Source organism: Choloepus didactylus, chromosome 17 (assembly GCF_015220235.1).
Source record: "Choloepus didactylus isolate mChoDid1 chromosome 17, mChoDid1.pri, whole genome shotgun sequence".
NCBI lineage: Eukaryota > Metazoa > Chordata > Mammalia > Pilosa > Megalonychidae > Choloepus > Choloepus didactylus.
The window spans coordinates 19087907-19093906 of NC_051323.1; positions in this window are offsets into that span (position 1 = coordinate 19087907).

The following is a 6000-nucleotide window of genomic DNA, read 5'->3' on the forward strand; positions in this document are numbered from 1 at the left end:
AGTGGTTACCTCCTAGGGATTATTGACAGGGTCGTGGCACGGAGGGACTTTCTGAGGTTCTGAAATGTTCTATATTTTAATCTGGGTTACATGGATATACACATAGGCAAAAACTCATCAAGATGTAAACCTAAGATTCATGCATTTTGTGGTATGTAGCTTATACTGCACTTTAAACAAAGAAAACCGCTTATTATCAAATGTATAAGTTAGAAGATTAGACATAGTAGAAGAGAGAATTAATGAACCAGAAGAGTTCAAGAAATAACCCAGAATGCAACACACACAGAGAGAGAAAGAGGTGTAAAAAGTATCAAGGAGGGGTTGAGGGATGAAGGGCTGTGTATGAAAGACGATCATCTATCTAATCAGAGTTCTAGAGGGAAAGAATAGAGGTTATGGAGAAGAGGCTTTTTTTAAAGAGCTAATTTTTCAAACTTGATCAATGGCATCAGTCCTTGAATTAGTGAAGCCCACCTAATTCCAACAACATAAATGAAAAAAACCAACACATACACAATGTAATTGCAATACATTTAAGAAAAAAAGATCCTAAAAGTAGTCAGAGAGAAAAGACAGATTATTACAAAGTGATGACAATTGGACTGAGAGCTGACTCTCAATAATGGATGCCAGAGAGAGTGGGATATATCCTCAAAGTGTTGATAGAAAATAACTTACAACCCAGAATTGTATTTCTGGCAAAAAGTATCTTTCAAGAATAAGAGTGAAATACAGACTTTTTCAGATCAAAAAAAATGAAAATTTTACCAATTGACCCTCACTAAAAGAATTTTAGGCAGAAGGAAAGTCTGAAATGAAAGGATGAATGGTAAGTAAGGTTAAAATAAATAAATACTGATTGTATAAAACCTTAATGTTATATATGCTTTGTGGGACTAAAAATGTAGAACCAGATATTGAACAGCGATAGCAAATAAATTGGGGCAGGGTAGTGGCCAAAGCTAAAGCATACTTGGATCATACGTTTTTCTGCAGGAAGGTGAAGATAGTGATTAACTTTAGATTTTGAGAAGTTAAATGTGCATGTTGAAAATTTCTAGGGTAACCACCAAAGGAGTAGAAATGGGAGTATTACTTCCAAATCAGTAAAAGATAAAAAAAAAATAGAATTAAAAAATTTACAGTGAAATAAACTACTAATGATTTCTTAGTAAAAACTGTAGTTGGTACAAACTTACTGAATCCATGGTTTATAGGGCTATAGCAGAAGAAAGCCACTAGGACTGAAAGAGCCCTGCTTTGGGACATTAATCTGGTTAGAAAATAACTGAGAAAACATGGAAAGTGTCATAACAAGAAGTGTTAGAGAATCTGTCACTGGCATTCTCTTCTTGGAGATGGAACACAATCACTGAGCAATTCTAAATAAATACTTAGATCACAGGAATTCAAAAAGTGATGTCAAAACAAAAGTTTGAGTTTCTAGTTTTCACAAAAATTTCCAAGAGTTTATCATCAAATTATGATGCCAATTGTAGTAGCGAGGCATAATCACATATTTTATCATCAAGAGTTAATCAGGGTTGACATGAGGCCTGGTATAGAGAGTAACACATTTCAAAGGCAGGATTCTGCACATGGCTTGAAATTTGTGAAAGGAACTAATGGGCTTATCAACGCAAACCTACCTTCAAAGTACAAAAAATTCAAGGCAAATTAAAATGTTTTTTAAAATCATAGTCATCAGATTTTTTAAATGGATGGGACAGAGCATTATAAACAATTACAATTCTGTTAACCATTCTGGTTCTGCTGGCAAAAATTCAGGAGTGAAAAGAACAATTGAAATGAAAAGATTCCTGGAAATTTTCCGAAAACCAGAAAAAGATGCAAAGTGCGTTTATAACTGGTGTATTTTTGTAATAATCAACTACTTTTTGGTGACATTGCCTGTTGCAGACTATGGTTTGATTAATTGAAACCTATTGAGAAAAGTAGGCTTTATCTGAAGTTAAAAATACTTTATTTCTGGGAAAACCGTGTCTATCATTGGCAGAGAGAATCTAATTTGTGAACAAAGGCAAGTGTTTTGAGTTGGAAATCAAAGAGAAATATAAAAAAAAACTTGCAACTAATGTAAGTTGATTTCTTCCAATTGTGCAAACTTACTAACCGTGGAAATTGGGCAAGTTACTTAACTTTCAGTGCCAGTTCCTTACCGAAAAATGGGAATGATCACAGAATGTGCCTTATAGTTTGTTGGGAGGATTCAGTCAGTATTTACATGCAAAGCACTTAGAAGAGTGCCAGGCATATAGCTGGCATTTAGAATTATTAATGAAATAATAAAGATGGATTGTTTTTATAATAATAAAGATGGGTTGTTTCCATAACGAAATCATAAGACATGGTAGGACTCAGTGCCTAGCTCTCAGTCTGTGGAAGGTCCCTGAAGAAAATGTCAGAGGCCATCTTAATTAGGATGATAGTGCCATGTATGGGGATAAGATAATTGGAAGACACTTACACCGATTATTTTGATAATAATATTTATGTATTTATACATATGTAACTACATATAATTGCTTATATTAAAATGCATGGCTATGTCTACACTGGATCTGCTGACACAAATGGAAGATTCATTGGTGTTGCTACAACGTTTATGGAGGATGAGCCAAGAGCTTTTTACACACATTGTCATGCACATCTTAGGGGTTTAATGGTGTTGAGGTTTGTCGGGATATGAAAGAGCTCCTCAGTGATCTCAGTACTGTCATTTCTTTGTATGACACTATTCATGCATCTCTGAAAAGCTGGCAATTTTTCAAAACATTTGTAAGCGATGTGAAGGCATAACATACAGAAAGCTCCGACGTTGTTGCAAACTTGTTAGATTATTGGTTGTGATTGTGGGGCTTCTGCAGATTAAAGCATGGGAAATTGTATCAAGCTATTCTTGAAGCACGCAGGTGGCTGGTGCAGTGGGTCTTGGCAGATGTTGGTTTTCAGATTTGAATTTACCTTCTTTTTTACAAATTTTAAACAATGGGCAACCATTGCCGACATTTTGTCTAAAGAGCTTCTAACCGGGGCTGTAGACATTTTCCTCTTTGCCATCAAATAAAGAAGCAATATTCCAAGGTTTGTCATCTGAGAGAAGCAGTAAGTATTTCAAAGCCATTTGGGACAGAACAGGGAAATTATGCCAGAAAGTAGTCCCCAAAGATTTCAAAGTGAAAAAAAAAAATGTTTTTAAGGAAAAAAAAAAAGTTCATGGTAATTCAGGTAGTACATTTTCCCTTACTACATCAGAATAAAGGTTTATTTCCAATAAATCGTGGCCATGTTACTAAATTTGTGGTTTTCAAAAACCAATAAGAGCAAAACAAAAGAAATTTCAGAAACAGTATTTGTGGAATAGTATATTAAATGAAGAAACAGCTACACGTGTGCAAGAATTTTCAACCTCCATGAAGACCCCGCTGTCCTGGGTCAGCCTCCTGGCCCCAGCTGATTAGATGGGTGGAGAAGGTCACCATGGGCTTGATGATGACCTTGATTTGGGGGCCCAGTGGGATTCTCCCTCAGGCATTTTAACTAAGTGACCGGAGAGAGTGACACTTGGTAGTGGGCAGAGGGGCAGAGAGTGCAACCAAGCAGGGCAGGGGCAGTGCATGGAGTCTCTGAATGCTGGGCCTCTGAGTGAGCCCCCAGGCAGCCACCCTGGCCCTGCAGGAACTGCGCCACCTGTGTCTGTCTCCCCTGCACCGCTCGTAAGTCTTTGGAGCAGCCCTTATGATGTCCCCCTACAGTAGATGCTCACCAGCTCATGGGGAAGTGGATTAATTAAGAGGACTGCTAGGAAATCCAGCCAGGTCAAGGGTGGGGGGCGGTGGTGGAAGGTTGTGCAGGAGAGGACTCTTGACCTCTTATTGGATCCCCTGTAGGGTGGCCTGAGTGTTGGTGGCATCAGTGGCTGGGGAGAGGTCTGGAGGAAGACTCAGAAGACTCTGAGCAGGTTCAGAAGCCTGGTGTTGAGGACAGGGGACTGATGGTGTAGACACTCATCCCCAGAAGAGAAGTTCCCTGTAAGTGTGGGTTCCTCAGCCTCCGTTCTTCAAAGACATCTGTCATCTGCCCCCACCCCGGCTCCTTTCCCTCCCTCCTCTCTAACAGACCCCAGGTCACCGGTCAACTGGTCTCCCAGTTCCCATACATCATGCCACCCACCCCTCACTGCTTTTCCTCACGAAGTTTCTGCCACCTAACCTGCCTTCCTCCTTCCTGCCGATGCCAACCCTGCTCTACCTGCAAGGCTTGTTCAAGCCTCACCTCCTCCAGGAAGCCCTCCCTATCCTCCCTCCCCTGATATCTTCAGGCCATCATTTTTTTAAAATTAAATTTTAGTTTTATTATTATTATTTTTAACCATATTTTTATTGTAAAATATAACATATATACACAGAAGTGATAACTTTCCAAGTGCAATTTAACAAGTAGTTAGAAAATTTCAAAGAATATTATGGGTTACAGTTCCACAATTTCATTTTTTTCCTTATTGTGAAATAGAACATATATACAAAAAGATAATATCTTTTAAAGTATGCTTTAACACAGTTATATAGGAAATTTCTGAAGTTGTTATGAGTTACAGTACCATAGTTTCAGTTATTTCCTTATTGTGAAATTTAACATATATATGAAAAGGTGATGGTTCAGGCCACTATTCAAACTGGCATTTTTGTAGCTGCCAACAAAGGCAGGGACTTGGGGTCCTCCCAGGACCACGGAGTGAAAAGAACGAGGTGGATCCCACACCAGAAATTCAGGACCCCCTACCTGAATTGGCCCATTCCACGGCCCAACACCCAGAGAGAAAGGAGAGTCACAGAAGTTTCCTTTCTCCCACATCTATTTCTGGGTTTCCAGTACCACCACCTCCCGTGTCCAGGAGGGAGGCTCTGGTTTCAGCCCTTCTCTTTCCTTCTTGCCACTACAAAGGCACAGAATGCTCCTCCTAGGCTGAACCCCACCCACTCACCCCCACCCAGCCCGGAGACAGCCCTGTCTCTGGCCTATCCAGCAGCCCTGGGCCCTAACCGCAGCACCCTGCAGCCAGCCATCCTTTAATGAGCACACTAGTGCTCAGGTGTGGCTATTCCAGGATTCTGTGAGCTGGGGTGAGCCTCTCCCTCGTTATCCTAATGAGCCGGCTGGCAGCTCTTCTGGAGACCTCCTCTTTCTCCAGGGATCACAGGCTTTGTCCCCTCCCCTGCACTGTGAGTCTGTCCTGCCCTTTCCACCCTGCTGCTCCTGCCCCGTGTCTGGTAGTCTGACTCTAGACCCCCACCTTTTCTCTATGTCTTTGGCCCCTGACACTGCTGTTGGCATAATTTCTGGTTGCTCAGACAGTAGTCACCAAAAAGGTCAGGCGGTGCTGAGCCAAGCTTTCTCATGCTGTAGTGAAAGCCCCATCTCTTTTCCTTCAGCTCAATTTACTCTTCTTCCAGGAAGCCTTCCGGACTTCTCTAATTCACTCAGATCATCCAGTTCTCTCCAGAGAAAAATGATGCTCATAAATTATTCTATAACATGTGTTCACCTTTTGAATCTCCATAAGATCTTTAGAAATAGAGAATGGTGTGATTATATGATGCACTTTTCCAACATTCAAAAGATCTTTACCAAGCACATACTATGTGCCAAGCATTGTGCTTGGTGCTGAGGACACAGCAGTGAGCCGGAGGAAAGTGCCCCCCTCACCTGTTGGCTGGACTAGAGCAAGCAGCTGTACCGCATGAACCGTGTTGAGTAGGTGGCAGGGGTGTGTGTGGGGAGGGCATGGCAGGAGCCCATTACCAAAGATCCAATAGTTTCTTGTCCCACTCAGACCCGTAGCAGAGGAAACGGCCCCAAATAATCATATTCTGGACCAAGTGAACCTGCTCCACAGTTTCTCAGACCCAAAAAGGACATGTGACCTTGGGAGCCAATCCATGGCCTGGCCAAAAAGAGGCCCTGGACCAACCAGAT